General features: G+C 40.1%; 1 protein-coding gene and 1 pseudogene across 7 annotated transcripts in view; one reads left to right on the top strand and one right to left on the bottom strand.

Moving 5' to 3' along the window:
* Positions 1-17805, top strand: part of DENND1A (DENN domain containing 1A) — a 496671-nt gene that overhangs the window by 14595 nt on the left and 464271 nt on the right. The gene's annotated exons all lie outside the window — the stretch shown is intronic.
* Positions 12844-13004, bottom strand: LOC116872562 (annotated as a pseudogene).

Here is a 17805-nt window from a genome sequence, read left to right as displayed (position 1 = left end):
TTGGATGAGTGTCAAATTTAGGAAAATTCAGTATTACTCATAAGCAGTGGGAATAGGGAAATGCTTATCAGTGTTTCCCTGTAATATGAGGGGATAGGTAATCCCTCCCTATACCCCCACCCCATTATGTACTTATATTTATTTTACTTATTTTGGCTGCATAATCTCATGTCAAGTTAAGGCCTCCATGATGTTTTATCTGTTAGTGTTTTAGTGCATATCTCCTAAGAACAATTATATTCTGTATATATAATGAGGACTCTTTTACCACCACCAAGAAATTTCACATTCATACAACAGTATCTAACAAACAATCCGTATTTAAATTTTCCCGGTTCCAGTTGTGTCCTTTGCAGCTGTTTTGTTTTGAGCCTGGGTCCAGTTAGGGATCACATGTTGCATGTAGTTGTCCTGTCTCTTGTTCCCTTTTATCTAGAACTGTTCTGCCTCCCACATTTTGGCTCTGATATTGACTTTTTAAAGCATCCAGACCAGTTGTTTTATAGAATTTCTCACATTTAGAATTTGTCTCGTTGTTTTCTCATGCTTAAGTTCATGTTTAAACATTTTGGCAAGAGGCGCATGGGCGGCTCAGTCAGTTAAGTGGCTGCCTTCAGCCCAGGTCATGATCCTGGAGTCCTGGGATCAAGCCCCATGTTCGGCTCCCTGCTCAGCAGAGAGCCTGCTTTTCCCTCTGCTTGCCGCTCTGCCTATTTGTGCGCGCTCTCCCTCTCTCTCTGTGTCAAATAAATAAAGAAAATCTTAAAAACAAAACAAAAAAACATTTTGGCAACAATACCACAGGTAACGTGTCTAATGCTATGCATTTTTATTCTCCTTGGAGTTGTTCTTTTTGCTTCCATCCTTTTTTTTTAAAGGCTCTTATTTGTTGTCTTTCTTATCCTCTTGTAGCTTTCTGTTCCTGTTTTGTAAAAGTCATGTTTTTTCTGTTCTATTTAAGGATACCAGTTTCCTGAAACATATTTCTTAATCATTTTCAGAGATACATACTTCTAAGAGACGATGTTCCCATTCCTCATTTTGCAGTATTTTTAAAAGGTCTTTTATTTTCTGTATGCCCTTGAGCAAGGTGAGCTCTATCTAGATTTGTTGTTTGCCATAAGCAAGGTGAGTGGGTTACCATGGGCACTGTTCTTTGTGCCCTCAGTGGCTGTCAGGTCCCCTTCTCAGATCTTGTATCTGAAGGACTAGTTCATATTCACTGTTCCAGTTGTATTCCTAGTGACTAGCAGGCATCTGTGCTACTGAGGTAAAATTTTATTCCCTCACTGTCTGATACTCTCCTATTCTGAACTCTGTTCACCTATAGAAGAAATGAAAATTCCAAGTATACTCCATTAGAGTTGTTCTTGTCTCTGTTCTCACTGTGCTTTTTGTGTGTAATTATTATAACCAATATAACTCATTTTAAAAATAATTCAAGAGATTAAGTGGCTCTCCCTATTTAAAGTACGTGTGTATGATCCGTGAGTGTAACCAGAATTGAAGGGCACAGTGACTGAAGGCGGGTAGACCAATTAACCTATTATAATAGAAGAGAGGTAATGAGGATTGATATTTGGATGTTTCCTTTTGGTTTGCATCACAATGTCTTTTAAGAATCCAGCTATCAGTGAGAGTTGTTAAGAAGTAGGTATCGGGGGCGCCTGGGTGGCTCAGTGGGTTAAGCCGCTGCCTTCGGCTCAGGTAATGTTCTCGGGGTCCTGGGATCGAGTCCCGCATCGGGCTCTCTGCTCAGCAGGGAGCCTGCTTCCCTCTCTCTCTCTCTGCCTGCCTCTCTGTCTACTGTGATCTCTCTCTGTCAAATAAATAAATAAAATCTTTAAAAAAAAAAAAAAGAAGTAGGTATCGGAAGATTAAAAAGTCTTCACAACCAGATAGATGATGACTCTAGGGTTTGTAGCCAGGGTGACAGAGGAAAAGGTGGCAGTGCTGGCATTAAAAAAGAAGGAAGTAGAGATTTTTCTGGGCTTGATTTTTTTTTTTTTTCATTGCTTTGATTTGAGTTGTTTTTTTTTTTTAAGATTTTATTTATTTATTTGACTGAGATCACAAGTACGCAGAGAGGCAGGCAAAGAGGGAGTGGGGAAGCAGGCTCCCTGCTGAGCAGAGAGACTGATGTGGGGCTGGATCCCAGGACCCTGGGATCATGACCTGAGCTGAAGGCAGAGGTTTAACCCACTGAGCCACCCAGGAGCCCCTGATTTGGGTTCTATTGAGTGTGAATTTATTATCCATGCAGTGCTCTCCAGGGGACAGTTGAAATTTTGGACCTGAAGGTCATTGGAGAGGTGAGAGCTAAAGATAGTTAGGGAGTCAGTTACAGAGTGGTGAGTAGTGAGAACTAAAGATATTTCATAAATCCTAAGTAGGCAGATGGAGGGCAGGAGGGAGGGAAAGATCAGTAAGATGTTGGAGACATCTCACCTCCTAAATCCAGATATCAGGTCCTGTTTATTCATGTACTCTCCTCCTTATCCACTGTTGTCCTCTTGGTCCAGGCCACCATACTCTCAGCATAATGGCTGTGATTCCTCCCGACTGGGTTCTTTACCACTCTTGTTTCTCTCCAGTCCTATCTGTACAGTGTCCAGAGTGAGTCTTCCAAGGGCCGACCTGATCAGGTCAGTTCACTGTTACTCTTCTTGTTTTTCCTGTGTTCTACAAACTTCATGAAATCAGGTACTGTAAAAGCCTTGTTCACTGTTAAACCTTGAGTGACTTACACAGTATGAGTCACATAGTAGGTACTCAGTTAATACAAACTGGATAATTAAATGAATGTTTAATACAGTGTAGAGGTTTGGTGTTGATTTGGTTTCATCTTAAAAGAGTATGATCAGGGGCGCCTGGGTGGCTCAGTGGGTTAAGCCTCTGCCTTTGGCTCAGGTCATGATCTCAGGGTCTTAGGATCAAGCCGGGCATTGGGCTCTTTGCTCAGCAGGGGGCCTGCTTCCTCCTCTCTCTGCCTGCCTCTCTGCCTACTTGTGATCTCTCTCTCTCTCTCTCTCTCTCTCTGTCAAATAAATAAATAAATAAATAAAATCTTAAAAGAGTATAATCAATAAGTACTCTTTTCATATATTTAACCCCACTATTTGTGATTGTTCCAAATAACTGATGATCCCCAAATCATGTGGCTTTGGCAGATCCCCTTTGGGATTATGAATATTTGTATTTATTTTCTGAGGCTAATGTTGTTATGCTTTATTCCTGGAGTAAATCCTGAGAATGAGCAGAGAAAGTCCAGAATGTGGAGGATGCAGCCTGGGTGTGCCTCACTTGTGGTGACTACAATATAAAGTCATTTATTTTTATACTGATCACTGAGGAGAAAGTTGTTTCTCCTCTACCTGTAAGACGGCTGTTCTCTTTGGTGCCAGAGGACGGGCAATCACAGCCTGGAATTAAAAAGGAAGAAATTTATAGAGAGTTCTGATGGCCTACTTCTTAATGTTTTCTCTGGCAAATTGGTCTCACCTTTCCCACCTTGGTCCGACTTCCTCACTGGGAAAGTTTCATATTGCATAGGAAAGAACAATTTAGCAGGAATAGGAGTTGTACATTATTAGCTCAGTGGTGCTCAAACCCATTCAGGTGATAGGGTACCTAAAAGTCATGGTATTGTGTGGAATACTCTGAAATATTTATATATTAAATGTCAAACTACATTTTCCCCCTAAATCAGATACTATTTTATATTCTATTTTGGAATAGAATAGGAGTCAGAAAGGCTTAAGAAAAATTTATGGTAGGAAAACTTAAATTAGATTCCATTATTTTTTCATGCAAATTGGGTAGTGGCCATTTTTGGCACTTGAGCGTGGTTCCTAAACCTGCAGTGTTTTAAGTAGCATAACTGGAGAACTATTAAATTAATATGGGGGAGAGAAGAGGAAGTAAAGTAAAAGGTGACAATATCAAGGTTTTCAATCTGGGAGCATCAAAACCTCATGAACCGTAACTGGTGAGTCCGGAGGGAGAACTGGCAGGGAGGTCAAGAAGAGTGGCTTTGGTTGACTCTAAACTAATGATAGGGCTGAGGAGAAGAATGCAACAGGCAGTTAGAATGTAGGCTTAGTGCCTGTCATAGAGTAAGGCCATCAGTAAATATTGGGTGCCACTGTTACTAGGAAGAGAGCATAGAGATTTGGAAATCATTGGTGCGAATGAAGAAAATGAAGCTGTGAGTTGTTTTCAGGCTGAATATAGCAAAGCACAGTTCAAGGTTTGAACCTGGGGGAAAGAAGAGACTTAGTGTAGAGTGCTGCGGGGATGTCAGTAAAAATGGGAATCCAGAGGAGACAGTTTGGTTTAACAATGAGTTGCAGATGTCCTTTGAGAAAATGGTCTCAGTATTCTATGCATTAATTCATTCACTCAAGACAGAAATCTAGGCATTGTCTTCCCTATCTCTCCTGTTACTTGTCCCTTCAGTATTAGGATGAAATGCTGTCAAATTTACCTTCATAAGTAGGACACAAAAGTGAAACTATACAAGAGTAATGGATACATTAGACTTTATCACAATGAAATCTTTTGCTCATCCAAAGACACTCTTTACGGAAATGACAAGTCAAGGCACTGAGTTCTAAAAACTCAATACAACTCAGTAAGACAATCTAATAAAGAAAAATGGGCTAAAGATTTGAACGCTTTATCAAAGGAGATATGCAGATGGCAAATAAGCTTATGAAAAGATGCTTGGCATCATTAGTCATTGGGAAAATGCAAATTAAAACTACCTTGAGAAAGCCCTGACGCATCCCGTAGAATGGCTAAAATTAAAGAGACTTACATTAGGAAGTGTTAGGAAGAATGTGGAGCACCTGGCATCCTCATGCCTTCCTGATAGACTCAGAGATAGGCCATGGTGTTCAAAACCAAGTTTATGGGGTCATGTTCCTGAGCTTCCCTCCTTCTGTTATCTCCCCAGTTCCCTGGGGCTCCCTGTCAATTCTGCTGGCCCGAACACTGGGGCTTTATTTATCCTGTTCTGCTGTGCCCCTCCCACGACTACATCTGTGATCCAGACCTAGCAGTGGGAGGGCACAGAGGACAAATGAGTAATTGGGATTTGCCCCATTCTCTTCGGGTTACACTACTGGTTGGAAAGGAAGATTCTTCACTCACTGCTTTAGGTATCTGTAGATCCTCCCACTTTCCTATTCCTTGAGCCTGAAATAGAGTGCTTTTCCTGGAACTCTGTCTATGCTGTTGTCAACTTCCAGTTTTTATGCCGCCTTATGTCCATGCTGAGTGATAACCAGAGGAAAGGTATGGTTTATCACTGATTGGGTGAAATTTTGAATTCTGATCTTCTGCCCCAGTGCATGTACTATTGTTTACCTTTTTTGATCCCTCACGTAGGTGCTCCTTGAATTTGACCCTGGGTGTATAGAAGTATTTTATAGCTGTGAGAGACAAGGTGGAGTAGGCTGACTGTATTTTACTTGGAACCAGAACTTCCAGATTTCTTTTTATTTATCCTGCTCTGCATTCATTGGACTCCTTGAATGTGTGAATATGTATCTCTTGTCAGTTTTGGAAAATTTTCAGCTCTTTTCATACCAAGAACTAAGTGAAGATGGGAATCCAAAAAGGGTACATAGAGCCTTGAAACCAGCTTGGGTTGTGCCCCATTCTCTTTACCTCTTCTGGAATATTGATTAGTCTTAGAATTTCTGGGTCTATCTTTGTCTTTTGCTTTTTTATTTTTATTTAGTTATCAAAAGATTTTATTTATTTATTTGTCAGACAGAGAGCACAAGCAGGGGGAGCAGCAGGGAGAGGGAGAAGCAGGCTCCCCACTGAGCAGGGAGCTGATATGAGACTGGAACCCGGGACCTTGGCATCATGACCTGAGCTGAAAACAGATGCTTAACCAACTGAGCCATCCGGGTATCCCTATCTTCTGCCTTTTTTTTTTTTTTTTTTTAATAATTTCTGTCTCTAAACACTGTTCTGTATAATTTCTGTAGGTTCACTAATTCACTTTGGTTGTATCTCTAATTTGTGTTAATTGTGACCTTTCTGCTCTTAGCCAACTGTTGAGTTATTTTTTTCTTATTTTGAGAAATACTTTTTTTTTTTCAGTTTTGCTTGATCATGTTATAGTTTTTCCTCATTTTTAATCCTTTTATTTCTTTAAGCTTATTGAGCATTCCATGTCCTGTAACTCATAATTCCAATATCTGAAGTCTTCAAAAGTCCGATTCCGCCATCTTCTGTTTCTCAGGTTCTTATTTATGGGCTTTGTTTCCTGGAGGGTTGTCATTTTTGCCCACGAACTATTTCTTGGAACTGTGTGTGTATGTGTATGTTTAGGCTAAGGTTGAAGTGAATTTTTTCGGAGATGATTTACGTATTTCTTGTTAGACCTCTGTGGCCGCTTTCAGTTTGTGACCATTTCAACTTGCATTCCTGGGTTGAGGTTTTTGACCATTCAGTAGCAATCCCTTGTGAGGGCCAGGTTGTGGTTGAACTTGCAGGAAGATTGCCAAGTTTTGAGAGTAATTGTTTTCATTTTAGTTCCTGAGATGTGTGTGTATGTGGATGGGTTTCTATCTTGATCATCTTTGTAGTCCCAGTTTAAATTAGGAGGGAGGAACATATATTATAATTTCTCTCTCAGGCTGGATGTTACTTTTGCCTTGTAATCCTTGAGCCCCATTTAATTGGGAGAATGAATCTTGCATTGGGTGATGTAAATAAATGCCTTCGAGGGGAAAGCTAGTTTTTGTGTTTTGCTTTTTACCCTGTTGGGTTCTTAGTTTCATTCAGTTCTTCATCTGAATCTTCCTTATTTCCTTCCAAGCTTGTCAGTGTATTTAGTTGAGAAGATAAAAACATCCATTATTTATAATTGTTTCAGTGGAGAATCAGAAGTGTACTTAGCTTGTCATATTGCCAGAAATGGAATTCACAGCTGCAGTTTCTCCAAGTTTCAACCCGAGTTAGTTACTATTCTTCAGACTTTATATGAACACTTAGCACCTCTGTATTTTTATCAGGCCGTTTCTCCTGCTTCGGATCTCCTGTCCTCCCCACCCAGCCAAATCCTGTTCACTCTGCAAGGTTCACTTCAAGTTCTCCCTCTTCAAGAGAGGCATCGCAGAGTGTCCTTGCTCAGTAGTTTCCAGATGTTTGGAATTTTGCACCACTAAAATCTTAAAAACAAGGTTTGTGGAACCACAAAGAAATGATCATCGCCCATCATCATCATTTTTAAAAAGAAATTACATTTTTACAGCAAAGAGCAGGAAGAACATGTCAGATTAAGGGTGGTTTTAAAAATTACGTACTTTTAGGGCGCCTGGGTGGCTCAGTGGGTTAAGCCGCTGCCTTCGGCTCAGGTCATGATCTCAGGGTCCTGGGATCGAGTCCCGCATCGGGCTCTCTGCTCAGCGGGGAGCCTGCTTCCCCCCGTCCTTCCTCTCTCTCTGCCTGCCTCTCTGCCTACTTGTGATCTCTCTCTGTCAAATAAATAAATAAAAATCTTTAAAAAAAAATGACGTACTTTTATATGGAAAACACACTGTGCTGTCCCCTTGTTGTCCCCCTCATTTTGCTTTTGACTGTCAAGGGCCTCACTGTAGACTGTCCACAGGTAATCAGACCCATGGCCTGCAGCCAGGATGAGGTCTTCAACCTGCAAGCCCATAGCATTTTGTTTAACCAATTGTGTGGCACCTAGTCTTGTATTTCCTCATGGCAGCTCATGTCTTACTGTTTACCTTTACATTTTATTATGTTTTATCTCCTTGACTAGACTGTAAGCTCCTTAAGACCCATTATATGTGTGTATTTAGATTACTCATAAATATGTGTTGAATGAGTTAAATTTAGATGCCTCTGATGATAGTTGAAACCTAAAAATATTTATAGAGCACACATTTGAGTATATCACAGCTTTGAATGTTGTTTATTTCTTGAGGAAAAAGAAGTTTTAATATGAATCATGAGTCTCTTATTCATCTCCCTTCTCCTCAGGGAAATTCATTCAATTAACAAACTTACCGAGTGCTTGTTAAAAGCAAGGCCTTTTGTTAGAGGCTGAGAATACAAAGATGAAGTGAAACAAAGTTCCAGTCTAGTGGGTTCTACCTACATATAACTAGAAAGAATGGACTAGCTCCTGGGAAGCCTGTATAGTAGAGCTTTGAAACAAGTCTTGTGACACTGTAGAGAGAGCAACTGTGTTTTGTGAGGGAGTCAGAGAGGCCTCCGGAGGGGAGGAGGCTTTCTTTCATTTAGTCATTGATTCGGCACATATCTCCATTGCCTACTATTTGCCAAGCTCTGTTGTAGATGCATCTTGAGTGAGTACGATGCTTGGTGATAGAGCACGTTTTAGGAAGGAGATTGTGCTCAGGAACATACCTTGTGAAGTCACAGCAGACCTGGGTTTGAGTTCATACACTGCTACTTACTAGATATTTGCCCTTGGGGCAAGCTATTTAATTTCTATAAGACTATTTTGTAAAATCCTCCAAGACTTCCTTACCTCACAGGATTGTCATGTAGATAAAAGGAGGTGTGGTATATAAAACGCTCTGCACAGTTCCCAGCCCTTTGGAATTAGCTCAACACATGATAAATATACCTACAAGGCATAGGTGATTGAGGCCTGATGAGAAGGTCAATGTGACTGTCACGTGGGGGCTATGTGTTGTGTGTTGGTAGCTGGTGGTGGCAGAAGCTGAAGGGTCTAGAGGCTCAGTTGCAAACAACGTTGCTTCTCATGCTAATTAGTATCTTTATTACTGAATGCATTTGGGAGTCTCAGAGATTCATGTTAGAGTTTTGTTTCATTTTCTAAACTGTGTTGTGCCATGTAGAGCTTAGCATAGTAGTTAGGAACATGGACTTTGGAGCCAAAATGCCTGGGTTCTGGTCCCAGCTTCATTTCCTAAATGTGTGAGCTCAGACAAGTACTTGAACAGTCTGCACTTCATTAGTTTCTTCACTGGTACACTGGGTAATAAACATAGCTGTCTTACATGTTTGTTTTGTTTGCAAACATGCTTTTAGAGTTTTATTTTATTTTTCTTTTTTTTTAAGGTGTGGAACTCTGTGTCAGAGGAGACTTATGTAAAATTTAGAGGTAAAACGTAAAAGTAGGGGTGCCTCAGTGGCTCAGGTTGAGTCTGAGTCTTGGTTTCAGCTCAGATCATGAGCTCAGGTTCCCTGGATCAAACCCAGTGTGGGGCTCCCTGCTGGGTGGGGAGTGTGCATCCCTCCCCATGCTCCTTCCCCTGCTTGCTCCCTGCTCCTCCTCCCCAAACCCCCACCACATGAAGCCTGGGGCATGGCTCACTCTCTCTCTCTCAAATAAATAAATAAATCTTCAAAAAACCATAAAAGTAGATCTATGTGATGGATCTCTTTCATTCCCTTCCCTTTCCCCCTAAGGCCTCTGATACATCTCTGGTCTACACTAAAAACCACTGCCTTAGAAAAGTGAATGTTGGGGCTTGTGGGTGGCTGAGTGAAGGATCCAACTCTTGATTTCCAATCAGGTCATGATCTCAGGGTTGTAAGAGTGAGCCCCACATCAGGCTCCCTGTGCAATGGGGAGTCTGTTGCTCTCCCTCTCCTTCTACTCCTCCCCTAAAGTAAATAAATCTTTAAAAAAAAGAGGGGGTCTTTCTCTTAAGTATTTGTCTAATTGATAATCAGGACAAAGAACTTTTATAAGTTGGGAAATTAGCATTTGTAATAGTCTACATCAGTGTATATATTTTAAGGTTTACTTATTTTAGAGTGTGTGTGTGTGTAGGGGCAGAGGAAGAGAATCCTTCAAGTAGACTCCCTGCTGGGGTAGGAGCTGTTGTGGGGCTCCATCCTGTGACCCTTGACCCATAAGATCAGGACCTAAGCTGAAACCAAGAGTCAGAGGCTCAACCGACTGAGCCAACCAGGCCCCCCTGAATCAATATTTTGATATAAATATCATGAGCCTTCGTATTAACAACTAAAATATGACTTTGTATTTTGCAAAAAAAAAAAAAAAAAGATTTTGCAAATCTCTGATTTAGAATGCTAGAGCTACAAGATGTCAAAACAGGAATAGATCTTTCTTAGTGATCTGTTCATAGAGGGAAAATTGGATCCTACAGAGGGAAGTCTTTAAAGCTATGCTACAGCCAGTCCCCACATGCTCATGTTTTAGACCTCCTGGCTCTCATTTCTTGCTCCAAGCTGCACAGCTAGTTCATTGCCAGAACCAGGGCAAGCAGATAGTTTTCACCATTCTAGGACTTCTGCTTCTTTCACCTCTTGCTGTTTTACAGTATGTATTCTTGGCTTTAATGTTGACTTTGCTCTGAAGCATTACTTGGTAAGTCTGTGGATCGTTTTTTGTTCCTCCGGTTGGTCTTGGAGTTCTCGGAGAGTAAGGGCCTGTGGACTTGGGCTCATTAGGTATTCCAAGATGCCTTTCCTTATATTGATAAATTTAAATGTCTAATTAATTACCATCTATCTGTAAATCTAGAAAAGAGGTAAACCATGAAAAATAATGATGTTCTAGGGGCGCCTGGGTGGCTCAGTGGTTAAATCCTCTGCCTTCGGCTCAGGTCATGATTTCAGGGTCCTGGGATCGAGTCCTGCTCTCTGCTCAGCAGGGAGCCTGCCTCCTCCTCCTCTCTCTCTCTGCCTGCCTCTCTGCCTGCTTGTGATCTGTCAAATAAATTTAAAAAAAATGATGTTCTAAATTAAAAACGGATATTATTTACCTCAGTGAGTAAGCAGACCCACCATCGCTGAAAATCATTAGGAAAATTAAAGTTGTTTTCCACTATGTTAATGCCCTCGATGTTAAGGAAATGGCAGACATTTGAATGGGTGTCCATGACTCGTCACACAGAGTCTGCATACTCCCGACCACTTACTCAGGAGCTAATAAAGTATTGTAATTAGTGCCTTTAAAGCACTCCCACAACCTTTAGGCTCTTCTAGTCTGTCAGGGACCATACAGATTCTTGCATTGGATTTTCTGTCTCCCTCTGTCTTTCAGTTTTAAGCATGCTTATTTAAGTGGGTCCTAAACCTCGAGGGCTATTCACCAGAATCACCTGGGGAACTTAAAAAAAATTTTGGGATCTCACTCTAGACCCTCTGAACTAGAATTTTTGGGACCTGGGAATGTGTTTTCATAAAGTTTCCTCAGGTGATTTTGTTGAAACAGTGGACGGACCTAAGTTCTAGAACAAGTGGTAAAGCTGATGCCAGCTCTGAGAGTCAGTTCTGGATTCTTAGCAGAGAGAATCTGACTCAACTTGTTTTTAATCCTGATCCCTTTATGTTCTTAGGGAATATTCCTGTATTTTGTTTCTTAGTGATGGATCAATTCATAGCAGTTTTTAAGCCGTGTTCCCATAGAACTTTGGTGTTCCATGAGTTGCTGTTAAAATTGAATGATGCTGGATATTTTCCCATAGGTCTCTGTCTTGGTCTCTCTCTCTGTCTCACACACACACACACTCCTAAATGGACAGAATATTTCCATTTTAAGTAAAAATTCCTTTTTTGAACAGAAATTCTTAATTTTGATGTAATCAAACCCATCAGTTTTTCACATTATGGTTTGTGCTTGTTAAAGATTTTATTTATTTCACAGAGAGCGATCACAAGTAGGCTGAGCAGAGAGCCCGATGCAGGGCTCCATCCCAGGACTCTGAGATCATGACTTGAGCTAAAGGCAGAGGTTTAACCCACTGAGCCACCCAGGCGCCCCCCCGCTCCCTTTTAAAAAAGATTTTATTTTTCATTTGTGCTTTTTAAAAAAGTTTATTATTTTTAGTAATCTCTACATCCCACATGAGCTCAAACTCACAACCCTGAGTTCAAGAGTCCCATGCTTTTCCAATTGAGCCAGCCAGGCGCCCCTGGTTTTTGCTTTTGAAGTCTTATATCCTTAGCTATCTAAATCTATGGTTTTGATTTTGAACACCATTAGAGGAGTGCATGGAGAAAGCCTTAGAAGGAGGTTAGATGAAAATGGAAGAATTGTAGATAGAAGAGAATGAAATTATCTCAGTATCAATTCAAAATTCTTTTCTACATTGATGGTCATGTCTGCAAATAGGAAAAAATTGATTGCTTCCTTTTCAGCCCATATGCCTTTTGTTTTTCTTGCCTTACTGCCCTGGCTTAACTCTTCAGTGTAATGGCTAAGTGGTGAGGGTGGATATCCTTGCTTTATTTCTAATCCTAGAAGGAAGGTATTTAGTCTTTCACCATTAAGTATAATGTTAACTTTAAGTTTTTCATAGAGGTCCTTTATTAGCTTGAGGAAGATCCCCTCTATCCCTAGTTTTCTGAATTTTTATCATGAATATGTTTTGAATTTTATGAACTGCTTTTTCTGTGATTGATATAATTTTGATTTTTCTTTTTTAGCCTATTAAGATGGCATAGACTCTATTGATTGATTTTCAGTATTAAGCCAGCCTTGCATCCCTGGAATAAATTCCACTTGGTCATGGTGTATCTTGTTGAATTCTGTTTACTAATTTTTTGGTAAGGATTTTTGTGGCTAAAAGGGTATTGATCTACTGTGTGTGTGTGTGTGTGTGTGTGTGTATGATTTATATTTTTGGTACTGTCTTTGTCTGGTTTTGGTATTAGAGTAATACTGGCCTTGTATAATGAGTTGAAGTGTTTCGTCCTCTTCTGTTTTCTGGAAGATATTGTATAGAATTTGGTATTTTTTTTTAATTGAAATATTTTTATTTTATGTACAGGAAGTTAGCATTAGGGTAGGTATCTTGGGTATCTTCAGTAGGTCTCTTGGATGACCCATTCAAGGAAGTTCATTTAATCCAACTAAATGAAGCCTATATCCCTTGAGTACTGGTAGAAACACTGTACGTATTGAGGGTGTGTATCTGGATCAGACCATGTGGGTTTGAGCAGATGCAACAAGAACCCTGGCCATATTTCCTCAGATGGCTCCAGTAGAACTGCTGGTGACCCATCTTTCCCATTCCCATCAGATGCAACAAGGCAAAAGGTATAATTGTTATTAATTCTTTCAGTGTTTCATAGAATTCTCCAGTGAAACCGTCTGCATCTAATGAGATGATCATTTGACTTATTTAGTTTACATAGTTACCATTTCTGATGCTCCTTATTTCTTAGTAGAGGTCCATATTTCCATATTTCCGTTATTTCTTTCTGCCTGAAGGACTTCTAACATTTCTTGTAGTGCAGGTCTGCTAGTGATGAATTCTTTCAGCATTCATAATGTCTGAAAAAAAATCTTTATTTTGTCTTCACTTTTGAAATATTCTCTGGGAATAGAATTCAAGGTTGTCAGTTTCTTTCAGTACTTAAGAGATGCTGCTCTGCTGTTCATTCATTTGCCTAGTTTCTGACAAGAAATCTGTCATTCTAATCTTTGTTCCCGTGAATATAACATGTGTTTTTGTTCTGCTTTTAAGATTTTCTCTTTAATACTGATTTTGAGCAATTTGGTTATGATGTGCCTTAGATTTCTTTGTGTTTCTTGTGCTTGAAGTTTGTTGAGATTTCTGGATTTGTGCATTTATTGTTTTCATCAAATTTAGAAAGTTTTTGATCATTATTTAGTTTTTCTGCCTCCTCCTGTCTTTGGGGATTCCAATTACTGATATATTTAGGCAGTGTGAAGTTGTTCCATAGGTCAGTGATGCTTTGGGTTTCTTTGAATTTTTTCCCTTTGTATGTTTCATGTCTTCAAGTTCATTAATCTTTCCTTCAGTGTTTATTCTGTAGTTAATCTCATTTGGTAGATTTTTCATTGTCGTTTTATCTCTAGAAATTCAGTTGGTTCTTCTTTGAATCTTGTCTCTTAATTTTGTAAACACTTGGAATATAGTTAGAACTACTATTTGAATGTCCTGTCTTCTAATTCTAACATCTGTGTAAGTTTTAGGTTGCTTTTCTTGTTATGGGTTGTATTTTCCTAATTCTTTGCGTGCCTGGTAATCTTTTTATTGACTGCCAGACACTGTGTATTTAATATTGTTGGGTGTGGGGTATTTTTGTGTTCTTACGAATATTCTTGGACTTCTGGCAGTGATCTGAGGCAATCGAAAGCTCTTCTCATTTGTTTTCCATCTCTCAAGAAATTGCTGTGCTTTGCTGCCTGACATCTTGAAAACCATTGTTTCATATATTTCATAAGTTGAGTATGAAAGAGTTTGATCCTCTGGGTTTTGATTTTAAGATTTATTAGGTGGGACTAAAGCAGTACTCAGCCTAGGATTAATTATTCCCCATTGCTAAGGTAATACCCTGTTCTATCCAGTGCACTGTAAATAATATAAAGAACTTTAAAAAACAAAGCAATTTCAAGTGAGGTGTTGATCTGATGCCTCATCACCCCTGAATACTTCAGTGGGCTTTTCTGACAAATATAAAACCACAATCAAACATCAAAATCAGGAAATTAATGTTGATGCATTACTACATTTAAGCCTTAGATCCCATTCAAATTTCAGTAGTCCCTAGTAACATTTTTTTATTATAGCAAAAAGATCCAGTTCAGAATCATACATTGTGTGCAGTTGTCATGTCTCTTTGGTTTCCTTCAGTCTGGAAGAGCTCTTTAGTCTTTCCTTGATTTCTATGACCTGACACTTTTAAAGATTACAGGCCAGATATTTTTTTAGATGATCTCTCAATTTGAATTTGTCTGATTGTCTGATGTTTCTTAAGATTCGATTGTGGTGAAGCATCTTTGACAGAAATGTCCTGGAAATGATGCTGTTTTCCCATTGCATTCTAACAATTTGTCTCTTTACTTACGTTGATCACTTTAATGAGTTGATTAAGGTAGTTTTTTGCTAAACTTCTACACTAAAAAGTTACTCTTTTCCCTCTTGCAATTAGTAAATATTTTGTGGGAAGGTACTTTGAAACCATGTAAATGGTCCATTTCTCATTCAGTTTTCAATTCACTTATTTATATCAATGTGGACTCATGGTTTCCTGTTTTATTTGATGAGTTAATAATCTGTTAATGTCCTTACTGAGCTTGATGCTTAAATTTCCCCAGATCTGGCCAGTGGGAGTCTTTTCAAGCTGGTCTTTTGACAGTTCCCGTCATTCTTTGAGCACTTCTTTCCTTTCTGACTCAATAAGATGTTCCAGCTCGTTTTGTACTTTCTCTGCTCCAGCCCTGGAATCAGCTCTTTCCCCAAGGAGCTCTAGTTCCTGTTAGAGAAGAGTTGTATTAGGAACCCAATGTCTGGGTACTAGATATGCTCATTACTATTGGGGGTTTTGCTGCTACTAGGCCTGTCAGTAGACAGAGCCAGGAAATATGCGTATGTTTAAAAGTCAGGTTGCATTTATGTTTTATTTCCTTATCTATATATTTATTGAAAACCTTGAGTTCACACTAATACCTCCAATTCAAACCCAACTCTATAGAATTCATTCTAGTTTCTTGTTTACTTCATCTGTGAGAAAGCAGGCCCTCTGTACTGGTCTTGGGCCCCTTCATCCCTATCCTATATGGATGGTCTCCTCTTTCATCTTGTTTTCCTAGGATCATCATACCTACTCCTGTAGTTTGATGGACCCCTGCCCTCTCCACTGCCTTGTGGGTACCATGCTTAGATTCTGACTCTCCATCATGCTGAGCAAGCCTGCCCCAAACCCACCTGGCCAAACTCTTCATACCGACCCAGGCTTCCTCACTGCACTCTAGGGTGCCCTTGTGCTTGGACATGCTCCTCACCCTCTTGGCCTCTGACAGCCTTGTACCTCTGGGGGTCACTTTCTTCTCCCCAGTCATGTTTCAGGCCTGGCCATCCATGTGTTTGGACACATTTCTCATTCCACTCAAGTTCTGGCTCCCCATGCCTGGCTGCTCCCCCTGAATGAATGCCTTCCTTATCCACTTGGATCTGGCATTGTATTGCCAGGCCACCCCTTTGTATGGATATCCTCCTACCCTGCTCATGCTCTGACATCCCTTGGCAAGGACCTTGAGGAATACTTTCCTCGGCCTGCTCAGGCTCTGACAGTGCACACTGGGCCATTGCCCATGTGAACATCTACCTTGCTTTGTCTAGGTAATAACTTTGGGACTAAATTGTTCAGAAAGGACGGAGGAAAAGTTAGGGAAGGGGAGGCTTTTAAATATTTTTTAAGCACAAAAATGTTAATGAAATAGACACGATCTTTGCAAATGTTATTAATATGGTTGAAAAGTCAATATTTTACACTGTAGCTCAGCACAGTGGAGAATTTCTCTAAACAGTAATGGAGTATTGGGGCGCTCGGGTAGCTCAGTTGGTTAGGTGCCCGACTCTTGATTTCACTCAGGTCGTGATCTCAGGGTCTTGCCATCTTCGAGCCCTGTGTCAGGCTGTGCTCAGTGGGTGAGTCTGAGACTCCCTCACCCTCTCCCACTGCCCCTCCACCTGTTCTCACAGGCACACATTCTCTTTCTCTCTCTCTGTCTCAAATAAATACATCTTTTTTTTTTTTTTTTTTTTTTTGACAGACACAGATCACAAGTAGACGGAGAGGCAGATAGAGAGAGAGAGAGGAGGAAGCAGGCTCCCTGCTGAGCAGAGCGCCCGATGCGGGACCCGATCCCAGGACCCTGAGATCATGACCTGAGCCGAAGGCAGTGGCTTAACCCACTGAGCCACCCAGGCGCCCCTCAAATAAATACATCTTAAAAAAAAAATGTATGCAGTATTTCGCATTGCTGAGGGGTGTGCAGGCACTGTTTTTCTTCTTGGAACTCAGCTAAATTTCTTCCATTAGCTTGCTTTACACAGGGTGGCACGAGAATCTTTCCTATATGAAAAGGTGAAACTTTGCAACTCCTCGCACAGCAGGATCTGTGTATCTTTATTAATCTGATCCTGAGAGCATTATTAGAAATGAAAAGTTAAGTGTAAAACCTTGAAACGACTTGTTTGTATAATTACACAACTAAGTTAATCATTTTCTAACAAGTCTTAACAATGACTGCATTCTTCTATGGAGGTGTTAACTTGTTATGGGTTAGAAAGCACCCTTTGATACCGCATTTTCAGCCTGGAAAACACGGCTTTAATTTCAGAGTTCACTGGAACAAATGGAGACTTGTTGGAAATATTAACACTACCCTTTTGCTTGTTTGTCTGGCTTAAAGAAATCAATGTTTAGTAGGTGATGTTTGCTAGCATGTGCTGAAGTGTATACAGTTTCGAGTGAGTTTGTTGTCAACTTAAGACAGTTTAACTGGTATGAAGTTTGAAATAGACTTCTGCTCGCTCTCTGCTCCCTCAGTATGTAAATTTGTAACTAAAGAAACAGTGTGGTGAAGTCAGATCATTAGTCTATAGAGAATAGATTGCTATTTTGCTTGATAGATCTTATCTGGTTTGAAGATTTGATGGCTGTGAAATGAGTAAGGGGTCCTAACATGGTGTGTGTTTAAATCTGTGGCTCTAAATAACACTTAAAGGGATGAGGGCCTAGCATTGTAGCATGGTTACCATATGCAGGGAAGATTCATTTTATGAGGAGTTAGTGTTATATTTTTCTCCTAATCTCGCAATATGTTGTAATTGAGGAAAAGTAGATCCTAATTGAAAGCTGATGGTCCAGCAGAGTGATCAATAGCATGATACTCTAAAACAACAACAACAACAACAAAACCCATTAAGCTTTCCTGCTGCCTGAATATTGTCAAAGCCTTTGTCTGTTTCATGACTTCAAGCTGAGTGTACTTAATCATTTTGAGAACATGGCCCTGAGCACTGAGCATGGCCCTTCCAGTGAATCACT

This window comes from Lontra canadensis, unplaced genomic scaffold, assembly GCF_010015895.1.
Source record: "Lontra canadensis isolate GAN:19392208 unplaced genomic scaffold, GSC_riverotter_1.0 scaffold30, whole genome shotgun sequence".
In the NCBI taxonomy this organism is placed as follows: domain Eukaryota; kingdom Metazoa; phylum Chordata; class Mammalia; order Carnivora; family Mustelidae; genus Lontra; species Lontra canadensis.
Note: the sequence above shows the minus strand (reverse complement) of the source record. Positions and strands in the feature narration are given on the sequence as shown.